This window comes from Thamnophis elegans, chromosome 9 (assembly GCF_009769535.1).
Source record: "Thamnophis elegans isolate rThaEle1 chromosome 9, rThaEle1.pri, whole genome shotgun sequence".
Lineage (NCBI taxonomy): Eukaryota > Metazoa > Chordata > Lepidosauria > Squamata > Colubridae > Thamnophis > Thamnophis elegans.
Genome location: NC_045549.1, coordinates 462,182 through 474,716, shown reverse-complemented (window position 1 = coordinate 474,716; position 12,535 = coordinate 462,182). Strand labels below are relative to the sequence as shown.

Genomic DNA, 12,535 nt, shown 5'->3' with positions numbered 1-12,535 from the left:
TCCTCATTGTGGCCCCAGGCTCCCCTCTTGAGCAGATGCCCCTCCTTCCCAGGACAGGGGGCTTCTCAGGGGAGCCTCTCTGGCCCCTCCTGAAAGCTCACCGTGATTCTCTCCAGGCTCTGGGCGTGGGGGGGGGGTGTTGTTATCTGTGGGGCATTCGCATTATCAGGGGATGCTTTGGGGCCTGGAGGGCTGAAAGGTGTCCAGCAACCAACCCCAGCACATGGGGGGGGGGAGGTGCAGGGGACCTCTTGGCTCTGGAGCCTCCTTGCCCAGGGAGACGGGGGGGGGGCAGTGTGTGTGCCGACACATTACAGGAACAAAGCTACCAATCATCCCCTGCCAGCAGAAGTGGAGGCAGAGCAGCCTCGCATTCATGTCACGGGAGGGAAGCTGCCCCAATTAGCCACAGCAAAAGCACGGAAGACTTAGAAGCCGCTTGGTAGGGCTCGAGAGCTCCATCCGAGCGGTCCGGGTGATGTGCATTTTAAGTCATGACTTCCCCTCCCCACAAGTTACACCAGTGGTACATTCCATTGAGTGGAGTCTGTTAGTAGCCATAGGGAGGGTTCTGCAGGAGCCCCCATGGATTTTCATCGTGGCCCATGCCCCGGACTTTGATGGCCAAAGGCTACCCCATCAGTGGCCTCCTAGGGAGACACACACACACACACACAGAGAGAGTCTTGCCAGGCATCAGGGATCGCAGGTTCAGCACACACACACACACACACCCCAATTTCAGCGGCTGCCTTTGGCTGGCTGTCTCTTGGAGGGACAGGTGGAAGCAGAGAAAGTGGGAAGAATCATCTGGAAGAATCATGACAGCACAGCTGCCGTGCTGAGCCCAGAGGAAAGGCAGGCAGAAGGAGGCATCCGGAGCGGGGAGGCTGGGAGCGAAGGAGGGCGGGGGGGGGGATGGGGAGGATGGACTGTGGGTGGGAGGGGCCCAGGATGCAGAGACCGGCCCCTCCCCTCCTACGAGCCACGATTGGGCCCCAAGGGCTCTGCTACGGCCTCCAGACGGGGCTCCCTCTGGCCGCCTTCCCTTGGGGACCCCAGGAGAGGCAGGGTGCAAGGAGGCCCATCTCTTGTCCTGGAAGGGGGGGCCCATCACCATCATCCCGCTGGGGCCAGCCCTTCCCTAAATAAGGCTGGCCCCTTCACCCTTACGGACCCCATGCCTGGCAGAAGCCTGCCCTTCCTTCTCACACGCATGTACCGGTATGTTCTCAGGGCCACAACCTCCCACCCTGGACGTTCCTTGCAAGCCGCCTCTAAGCGGAGCAAAGGTAGGTGCTGCCCCCTTCCCCCCCCCCGCGTGCCAAGCCCCATGGGGTTTAGCTTCCCTCCACATGTCCTTCCCTGCTTCCAGAGGCCTTGCAGGCACCCCCCAAACGCCCCAGGCCTCCATCAAAGGCAGTAAACTGAACCCCCTTTCAGTCAGCTCCAAGACCCCCAGTGGGTCCAACACGGAGGATTTTTAAAGGACGAAATGCAAGACTTAAGGAAGTGGAATGTCTCTTTTCACACACACCCCTCAGCCCCCCCCCCCCCTGGCTTTTCTAAGCCTCTGAAGACATGGTGCCAGCCCAGGGTTGAGGGAAACCATCTCTGGGAGGGGTCCCAGTGGTGCCTCCCCTGCCAGCCGGTTCTGTTGGCCTTGGATACAGGTTGCTCTTAGGATTCCTGCAAGATGAGCAGCTATTTAAGTTGAAGAAGTAAATAAAACAAATGCTGCCCCCCCCCCAGGACTGAACCCTTGTTCTTGTCCCGCAGGCTCTGGAGCCGCCCAAGGGGGCACAAGGGCCTGAAGCCCTCCCCCTCCGCGCCCTGGGAGGGGGCAGAAGGACTTTCCTTCGGAGGCTCCTCCAAAATCATTATTATTTTATATCTTCCCAATGGTATCTGCGGGTGGCAGTGCCAAGGCTGACACAACAATGCTAGGAACCTACATGGGAAACCTAAAAGCTTCTGAAAATGTTTAACCTAGTTAGACAAATTAGCAAAAAATTGTGCAAAACAATTTAGGTATTTAAAATATTCAATGTTTTTAAAAACTGGAAAAAACTGTTCTTAGCTTTCAGCTGCAGAAACCCAACAAAATATAACATCCAAGAAATCTTAACATGAGGTGCAACATAACCCTTCACCAAAGCTGTTAAACAGTTCCTGGTGCATCCTGGGAAATAGCACTTCATTTATTCAAATGCACATATGCCAGGTTTTTGCACCATATGTCATTCCAAGCTATTTACAGTAATAATTAAATCTTAATCAACGTTTAACCTCTCTAAAATGTTTGAAGGGATCTAATCACCCTTCAGTCTGCACTAATGAAGCAGAAATATATAAACATAAAAAGAAAATGATATACACCAGAAAGAAGAAGTAATTGCAAAATTGTATTTCTTTTAAATATCATCAGCAAGTTATGTAAAGGAAGCCGACGGGTATTTTAAGTGAAGACATCTTGGGTGTCAGAGGTGTGAGTAGCTAATTTTGTACTGCTATCCATAGCAGATGTAGCATATTTTCTCTTAGAGCCATTATTAGCAACTTCACCATTTCTTTTCTTATTTAAACACAAAGCAGAACGAGGAAAGGGGGACGCGGAGCGCTCTCCCTGCGAGGGAAGGGTGGGGCCGGCTGACGTGTGCCAGCCGCTGGAAGAACCCGCTCAGCCCCTTTGTTGCACCCGCCAAGCCCAGCTTCCTCTTGGCAAAGCCTCCAAAGCCACCTGCAGCTCGCCACCACCTTGCCCTGGTCACTTCCCAGGCGAGGCTGTGACCAGGCAGCAGCTGCGCCCGACACCCATGGGCGCTGGCTCATCCCACATGTATGGAGAGAGATGGCTGCCTGGTCTCCGCTTGCAAGGCAGCCCACCACTCTCTGGGCCGCCGATTCCCCCATCGAAGGGGTCTCCGTGTGAGGAAGGCGGGCAGGTCCTGCCCTCCCAAAGTGGGGTTGAAGATACTCTGTCTTCCTTTCATGAGTCCTGTGCCACCCGGTCATTTCCATGGCTGTCTCTTCCCTCTGGGTAGGGATGTTCTCCGGATCTTCCTCCTTGTCCATCTGGGGATCCCTTCCAGTTTCTCTATACCTCCTTCCTAAAAGGGGGTGCTCTTCCATGTTGAACCCCACAACTGTAGAGCAATAGAGGAAACCAATGCAAAATTCCCTTGCCTGTTCGTGCCACCAGACCTCTGACTTACATTCAGTGTCTAATCAGCGCTGAGACATTTTGCACAACTAAATCCTCCGTTCAATACTCGGCGTTTCACTTCTGCTTCGTAAGTGGAAGATCTTTGCACAAAAGGCAGCCGTGAATTTGGAGCCCGATGCTTTGACCTCTTGAGAACATTCTGAATTGGTTTCCCCCCCCCCTCAATCTGAACCAATTCGTCTGAATTGCAGAAGCATGCTTCCCACTCCTCACTGATGTCCTAAGGCAGGGGAGGTCCAAACTTGGGAACTTTAAGACTTTTGGACTTCAACTCCCAGAATTCTGCTGTCTGGGGAATTCTGGGAGTTGAAGTCCACAAGTCTTAAAGTTCCCAAGTTTGGACACCCTTGTCCTAAGAAAAGTAAGAACCGAATCTTTAGCTTTTCCACCCAATTCTCACTCCTACAATAAGGAATGACTGAAAAGCAGGATTTGGGGACAATTTCTGGACCAGCCTTTGAGCCTCTTTTAGCTCATGCCATCCCGCCCCAAATGGACTGGCATTGCCACGAGGGACTGAGGGGACTCCTCTGCTGGAACCAGGCATATTCCTCCCACAGCATTTCCACAATCAGTCAAGAACCCGTTAAATCAATCAAAAAATGAGATAAGGATGTGCTGGCAAGACTGGTTATCCATTCTGGAAAGAAGTACGACATAAACACAATTCCTATTTATTTTTAAAAAACTGAAAAACAGATATCAACTTAAGTGGGCCTCTGTACTGCCTACAAACAATAAACTGAATAATTAATGCAATCTTAATTATGGTGTGTTTGAACCTGAAGATGCAACAGTAAGTCCAGTGCCACTTAAGAATTTGAGCTCTCAATATTTCTGCATAAAACCTGATTTGTTCTCCACACGTCCTCAAATTGGATAGAGAGTGCCTTATTAAAAAAATGATCCATAAAGAAGACTCGGAATATTATGAAATTTGGAACAATTGGTACAAATGGCTACAAAACAATAATAAAATTAATTAAGCCAAAAAACAATATATATAAATATATATAGAACTGTGTATAAAGGTGTGTAAATATAGAAGCGAAATATTATACACATGTACAGGTATGATGACATAACAATGTTGATGTAATGACTGTAAGGTGTTGTAGAAGGGAAAAATAATAAAAAAAATCTGCTAAAGAAAGAAATGATCCACCGTGCGCATTTGCGAAAAAATATTGGAAAAACAATAAAAGATTGGCTGGAGGAGGTTACAAACCAAATGGAACTTAAACCGGAATTATTTCTGTTAGGAATTATAAAAGGAAATTATGAAAAATATATTAGATACTTAATTCTACACATTATCATGGCAGCACAAAACTGGAAAAATAATTACACACCAACAGAAGAAAGCATAATAAAAAAATATATTGGACTGTGCAGAGATTGATAGGCTCACGAAAGAATTAAAAGAGAAAGGAGAATCTGAATATTACTCCGTATGGGATTTATGGTGTAATTGGCTAGAGGAAAGGGGGGGGGGGGAGCAGGAAAGCAAAAAAGAAAGAAAGGAAGAGAGATCAACAAATTAAAAAACAAGTACAAAACCGGAAAATGATTAAAAGATAGAAATACGAAATAGACTCTAGCAAATAAATAATAGGAAATGGATTCAAAGCGACTCAAATGTAATAAAGGTTGTTATACATAGAATATATAGAATGTTATATATAGAACGAAGAAAAAAGATGCATGAAATAATATAAATGCACATATATATATAGTTATAAAAGACTTATATGTGCAGATAAAAGAATCACAAAGGTATGTAAAAGAAGTGTAATGTGTTGCAAAGATGTGAAGTTTGTATAAACAAAATAAAAAGTTTTTAAAAAAAGGAAAAAAAAAAGAAATGATCCAGAAACATGATACTTGTTCACGGATTCCTATTTTTGACTCCCGTGTTTAATGAAGATCTTTTTATCTTGTTTGAGGACTTAGAGTGGAAAACAGATAACATTTTAGCTCATGTTTATGCGGAAATATTGAGAAATACTTAAAAGAGTCACAAATTCTGAATGTCTGTGGAGCTCCCCAGTCATCAAGGCACCGACTCTTAAGTACACCCCAAATATGTTTTTCATGCAAAAAGGGGGGAAAGTGGGGTTCTTGACAAATCTGCACAGATGTCTGGCAAGCATCACATTGGGAGGGCCCAGGCGTACTTCCCATCGGTCTGGGGTTTGAATCCTGCCCTTCTCCCTGCTCTTTGTGGTTGTCTGGTGGAGCAGCTCAGCCTTTCCTCTCATCCCTGGAAGAATTTTTCGGTTCGTATTTCCGAAAGAGACCTTGAAGATCATCTAGACTGTCTCAAGTCCTCTGCTAAAGGAGAGCTCCTCCACCTGCAGCTCGGCGGCTCTTGCCGTTCATTCGTCAATCTCTCAGTGAAATCTTTTCCCTTGTAATGTCAACTGCTTGTTTCTTGTCCAACTTCCTGGAGCAGCTCTGAACCCTCCTGCCCCATCTTCCGTGGGGCAGCCCTGGGGTCTCTGCCCCAGCTGGGGATTCCACAGAACAGGCAGACAGAACATTTCAGGAGCACCAGAGTTGAGGTTGGACCCAAAGCCAGTCGAGTCCAGATTCTGCACTCAGCCCACCAACCCACCCGGGACGGGTCCGCCCTCCAAGCAGGTGGGGGAGGAGCTGCTGGTCCCCTCCAGCCCCCGAGGAGCAGAGGGGGCTTGGTGCTGCCTGAAGGACTCAGCCCACGGAGGAGCTGCCTTCCTCCCTTCAGCCTTGGATGGGCCAAGCTTCCCTTCAGAGGGAGGCCCACACCTGGCCTGCCTTTGTTTCCCGGGTGTGGAGGCCTCCGAGGCTTTGCCTCATTCCACCCCACCCAGCCTGGGGAGACAGAGTCGCCCAGGACCGGGGTGTCTCTCCTGCATTTTCCCCAGGAACCTTTGGCCTCCGAAGGTCTCGGCCTGCTCCTCCTCCCCCACACCTGGCCTTTTAGTCTCCATGGCAAAGGAGGCCCCTGGCAGAGGTGCCCGCTAGGAGAGATCCCAAAAGGGCAATTCCCTGCCCCAGGGCACCCGGCGGGGCCTCGGCTCTTCCGTCCCGGCCTTTGATCACCTCCTCCTGTTTGACATCTTAAAGCAGGGGACGTCCGAGGGATGAGTGATGCTCCTGAGCGGCTCTCAGAGGCTCCACTTTCTCCGTGCAAGAGGAACCTTTGAGTTGGCAGCTGAGCACCCAGCAGCCCGCAGGTGCCAGGTGTGAAAAGGTGCCTTTGAACCTCTTGTCCTGATCCCCCCCCCGTCCCCCATGGGGGGGGGGGAAGAATGCTCTGTTTGCACAACAGAGCGAGAGAATCGGCGGAAGGAGGATTTGCTGGGGAGGGGGGGAATGGCCACATCTGCGGCATCGGGCTCAGCCTTGCTCCCCGGATTGAAGAAAACTGACAATCAAAAGGCTCCCAGGGTCCTAAGCCAAGCCAGGTGGGGCAAAAGCCACTGAAAGGGGTGGAAGCAGAGCGTGGGGGAATTCGGGGAAAGGTCCCTTCAGGCTCACCTGGAGAAGAAGAAGGTGCTTCTTCTGGTTCCATAGAGCAGGACCAAAGCCAGGGGGTGGCCAAAGGGGGAAGGGCATTTCCCAAGAGAAAAGAGGACCGTTTTCCCTGGACCAGGCCAGGCCTTCGGCTTCGGCAGAAGGGGGGCTCAACCCTTCTGAATCCCAAGGGCGACACTTGGGGGGAGAAACCCCTGAAGAAGATTGGGCTCCATATTAATGTTCAACTCCTTGATGGAAGCTTTTCTTTCTTCTCCCTAGAAAGCTGGGCCCTCCCTGGGCTCTTGCAGGGCAGCTTTGGATTCAACCAACCAATCAGAATAGAGCCGGAAGGGACCTCAGAGGTCTTGTAGTCCAGCCCCCTGCTCAAGCAGGAGACCCTTTGCCATGCCGGTCTCTTCTTAAAAACCTCCAGTGACGCAGCATCCACAACTTCTGTTCCACTGGTTAATTTTTACCACTGTCAGGAAATTCCTCCCTGGTTCTAGGCTGCTTGTCTCCTTGATGAGTTTCCATCCATTGTCCCTTGTCCGGCCTTCAGGCGCTTTGGAGAGTAGCTTGACGCCCCTCCTCTCTCCACTGAAACACTGGATTCATTCAGCAGATCCTGAACGTCGTCCAGGTGGTTCTCGGAACCTCAGGGCTGGTCTCAGGTGAGCAGGTGACCCGAGGGAAGGCCAGTCCTTGTGGGCCCAGGTGTGTAGAAGGGAAGCCAGGCTAAGCCAACCAGGCGGAGTCCTTTGTGGAGTTTCTTCTTCTTCCTGGGACACCCATGGGGAGGGACATTTGGGGGAGCTGCAGTCTTGCAAAGCCCCCCAAGGCAGCCCAGAAGGCCAGAACATTCGCTGCTCTCCTTGCAGGGCCCAAGAGAAAAGGGGAGCTGCACGTCTTTCGATCTGGTGAAACGTTTGACTCCTTCGTGGGTTGTTTTTGCAAGAATTCTAGTCTTTCTTTCTCTGTTCTTTTCAGGCATCATCATTTTGGGTAAATCGTGCAAAATTCACCAGATTCTTGCTCACCAGCTGATCCAGAAGTTCCAGATCCTCTAGGGCAGTGGGGGGGGGGGGCGAACCTTTTTGGCACCGAGTGCCTAAAGTGCAACCCAAAACCCCCTTATTTATTGCAAAGTGCCAACATGGCAATTTAACCTGAATAATGAGGTTTCACTACCTAAAATAATGATAAACAAGGCAGAGTTGAGCTAATTGTTCTAAGAAAAACGTGATAAATGCACTTTTATGCCCCTTCATTTTTTCCCTGCTTTTGCAGTATTATGTTTAGTAACAATAAGAAAGAAAAGAATCTTTTAAAATTGAACAAGGGGAAAAAGGAACAAGACGGGGGCCCCCCTATCTCCATTATTGTTTATCTTAACCCTGGAGTTATTGTTGAATAAAATACGTGGGTCAGATGATTTACAGGGAATTAAGATTAGGCATTACGAATACAGAGTACGAGCCATTTGCGGATGACTTGGCTGTAATTTTAACCCAACCGGAGAAATCAGCTATGGGTTTAATGAACATAATTAATCAATATGGTCATGTATCTGGATTTAAAGTAAATTTAGGGAAAACAAAGATGATAGTTAAAAATATGAACACAAATCAAAGAGAAGAACTAGAAAGAATAACAGGATGCGAGATAGTAAAAAAGGTTAAATATTTAGGAGTTTATATCACAACCTCAAATGGGACATTATATAAGTATAATTATGAACCATTATGGCATAGAATACAGATAGAGATGAACAAATGGGAAAAATTACAACTGTCTTTGCTGGGAAGGATAGCAGTAGTAAAAATGAATGTTTTGCCTAAGTTTCTATTTATTTTTCAAATGATACCAACACTCAAAAAAGACGCAAATTTGGAAGAATGGCAGAAGGGTATTAATAAATTTGTTTGGGCAAGGAAGAAACCAAGAATAAAACTTAAAATAATGCAAGATGTACGTGAGAGAGGAGGTTTGAAAATGCCCAACTTAAAATTATATTATGAAGCAGTAGCTTTATCAACAATTAGTGACAACTCAACAGAGTTGTATACTGAATACAGAATACTGAACATTGAAGGGAATGATTTGGTATATGGTTGGCATGCTTATTTAACATACGACAAGAAGGTGGATAAAAATTTTAAAAGTCATATTTTAAGGAATGCTCTATTGCGTATCTGGAAAAAATAGCAATACAAATTAAATGATAAGATACCTATGTGAGCAGTGCCCAGACACGCGATAGAGAATATAAGTATAGAACAAAAACAGGATGCAACCACATACAGAGAGCTTCTTACCATAGACAGAGGTGTATTACAGTTAAAACCTCTGAATGTATTAAAAGAGGAAAGGGTAATTCAAACCTGGTTTCAGTATGGACAGCTACAGGCCAGATGGAAAAAAGACCAGGAAATTGGTATTATACAAAATGAGGATAACTTAGTAAAACAAAGTAGGGACCAGAGTCAAATGCATGTAAAAAGGTTATATAATATATTGATAGAAATAGATTCTGAAACAGAGTTAGTTAAAGACTGTATGATAAAATGGGCACAAAACTCTGAAGAATCAATAATGATGGAAACATGGGAAAAGATATGGGTAAGAAATGTAAAATTTATGCAAGCCCAAAACTTGAGAGAGAATTTTTACAAGATGTTTTATAGATGGCATTTAGATCCTAAAAACTTAGCTTGTATGTATTCAAACTTACAACCTAAATGCTGGAGATGTGATTGTGTTGATGCTACATATTACCATATATGGTGGACTTGTAAAAAGGTTAAAGCATTTTGGACAAAAATATGGTGGATTATTCAAAATATTCTTAAAAAGAGGATAAAGTTTTCTCCTCAGTTATTCTTGCTAGGTATAATTACAGATTGTACAGTTATAGAGACTAATTTGATTTTGAACTTAACAACGGCAGCAAGATTGTTGGTGGCACAGTACTGGAAGAAGGAAGAATTGCCTATCATTCAAGAATGGACGTTAAAAGTAACAAATTTAGCAGAGATGGCTAAAATATCAGCATACCTCAAGGACCATTCAGATGACAAATACAAGCTGGAATGGAGAAGATGGATTGATTACATTCAAAATAAATATGGGACTAAGAAATTTCAGATAGCTTATGAATAAATGAACAAGGAATGTTACAACTTATCTAAACTTAGCTTCACAACAGGGGAGTTAAAGTACAAGCGAGGGACGATGCTAAAGTTAGTTTATTTTAGTGTATGGTTGCTAAATGTTTATACCCTGTTTTTGCTCTGGGAGGTTGGGGGGGGAGGGTGGGAGGGGAGGTGGGATTATGGGGGAGGGAGGCAAGGGAAAGGTATATAATTGTAAAACTCATTAAAACTTTTAATAAAAAAAATAAGAAAGAAAAACTTTTGTAATGTCATCTCTCTCTCTCTTTCTCTCTCTCAAAGCCCAACAAAGCCACAATGGACTCTTCTGAGAAGGATCCACTCAGGCAACTGGAGGACAAACGGAGCTTCTAAGAGCGACTGGAAGCTTAAGGGGAGGGACGTAAGCTGAGAGTTGTCCTCTGTGAAGAGATGGATGTGGCCCAGCAAGGCCAAGAAGGAAGCTGCCAGGGGGGAGAGGGCAGGCTCCCCACCCCTCCCATGAAGCCTCTTCGGCACTTTCCTGACTGGCACCCCTGGACTCAGAAGGGATCCCTCAAGAGAAGCAGCCAAGCATTTCCTTCCTTCTTCCCCGCTTTCTCTTTCCTTCCTTCCTTCCTTCCTTCCATTCATCCATCCATCCTCCCTCCCTCCCTGGCCCACAGTGGCGGAGTGGCTCTGGCAGGGCAGGGGGCACAAGAGCCATCCAGGGTCTCCGGCTTTCCTGCCCAGGATGCAGTCCAGGAGGAGCTCCTGCTGCATCCGTGCCGGTTCCCAGGCGAGGCCTCTGGAGCTGGGATGAAACCCTGAAGGCATCCTGGCCACGAGGACCACCAGCCGGACTAGAGGTTGGGCAACTGGCTTGCTGAGGTGAAGACCCATCCGTTGTTCCTGCCACCCGGAGGGCTGAGACCCTTCCCTGACGCTGCACCGGATCCAGCCTTCGTACTGTCCGGAAAAAGCCCCCCCCCCGCTGCCCCCCAGCAGGACCGTCAGACCCTCCCGCCTGCCCTGAGGCCGGCCCCACCCACCAACGCCTCCCCTCCTCCTCTTCCTCGTTTCCCAGGCAGGAGCCGCCTTTTAACTGTGGACACATTTCAGCCTCACCAGATCTGCTAATTATTGACAGTTGGCGGAGAGGAGATGTCACCCCCCCTCCTGTTAAACTGCATCTAATTAGTAATTGCTGCTCACTGTCATCGTGCGGCTGCTGCCGCAACACCGCGGCTCTCTTGGCTCATTAACCTCTTGCTTCCCTCGTGGCGCTGCCAGCAGAGGGAGGAGGCTCAGACAGATTGGCGAAGGAGGGCCGCTTCCCCCCCCCCCCCCGGTTGCAGAGCCAGGAGGGGGCCCGGGGCGTCAGGCCTTCAGCTGCTCTCCAATCCGTGGAGGGGCGGATTGTGCCGGTCCATCCGGCTGCGGAGGGACAGTTGCCCCCCCCCAACCTGGGCTGGGCAAGGCAGCTGCCTCCCAAGGCCAGGCTGAAATGTTTGGGGGGCTGAGGGGCACCTGTGGATGCCCAGAGGGAGGGGTACCAGGGGGAAGAGGAGGAGTTTCTTCCTTGCTGCAAGCAGCGGCAGGGACAGCCAAGCCCCCTCCCCACTGGCAAGGCTTGGAAACTCGAAACGGGCATCACGCAGGGCACTGCTGCTCGCCTGGGCGTTTCAGGGTCCCACCCCCCCTTCCAGCTCCCTCCGAGACCCTCGTCTGGAGCTCCTGCAAGTCAGGACCCTTTTGGATCAGGGGAGGGGAGCCCAAGGATTTAAACCAATCAGTCAATCGATCGATCAGTCCTCAGAAAGGCTCCCTGGAGGGTCCCAGGAGGCTGAAAGGGGCAATGAGGCAGCCAGGGGGCGAAGGGGGGCTGGCAGGGGGAACCGGGCGGAGGAAAAAGGGGCCTCTTTTGCAAGGCCACCACGAGGGCCCCGTTTTTACGGCTCCAGCATCAGGGGCCCTCCGGGACATTCTGGGAAATCGGAGCCAACCGGGAGTCGGAATGGGAGAAAGCGCCACGGCCAACTCCTCAGAGGCACAACTCAATTATTTAAAGTAGTTAAAAATTATTTTCATTATTTCCATTCACATTCCATTTTGTCCCTCCTGTGGGATCTTTTCTTCAACGATCCTGTTGCTCCATTTCTTCCATATTAGCCCAGCTTTCGTCCCAAGGTGGGCTGGCTAAGGGAAGCTGTTGACCCACCAGGAGCCCCTCCAACCTTTCTGCCTCCTCCCCGCTGGGCACTGGAGGGTCTCAGGGGGCCCCTGCCTTCCCACACAGTCAGGCTCAGCCTCTGCCCCACTGCCCCCCTCCAGCCCTTGTCTCAGGAGCGCCAGGAAAGGGCCTCGGGGGTCCTGCAAGTGGGGCTCCCTGGCAGGCAGCCCAAACGCCTCCTGCCCCTTGGGGTGCCGGGGTCCCAGACCCCTTTGGGGGGTTGGCAAGGGGCCAGGTTTTCACTCCTCTCCCCCAGGCCCACTTCCTGCAGGGAAGAGCAAGCAAAGGTGGACGTGCCTTAGAGCGGCCACTGCCCATCAGGGGGCTCCCCTCAGCTTTTCTGGGTACCCCATTAAAGTGATCGATTAAAGTGGTGCCCTAATTAAAACGGCCAATCCCACCCCCACCCCAGCCTTTCATGAAAGGCCTGCGGAGACTCCAGGTGGC

The 12,535-nt window shown here is 49.2% G+C and overlaps 1 protein-coding gene across 2 annotated transcripts in view; it reads right to left on the bottom strand.

Moving 5' to 3' along the window:
* The window catches only part of SFXN5 (sideroflexin 5), a 49,506-nt gene that overhangs the window by 3,538 nt on the left and 33,433 nt on the right, over positions 1-12,535 (bottom strand). The window lies entirely within an intron of this gene.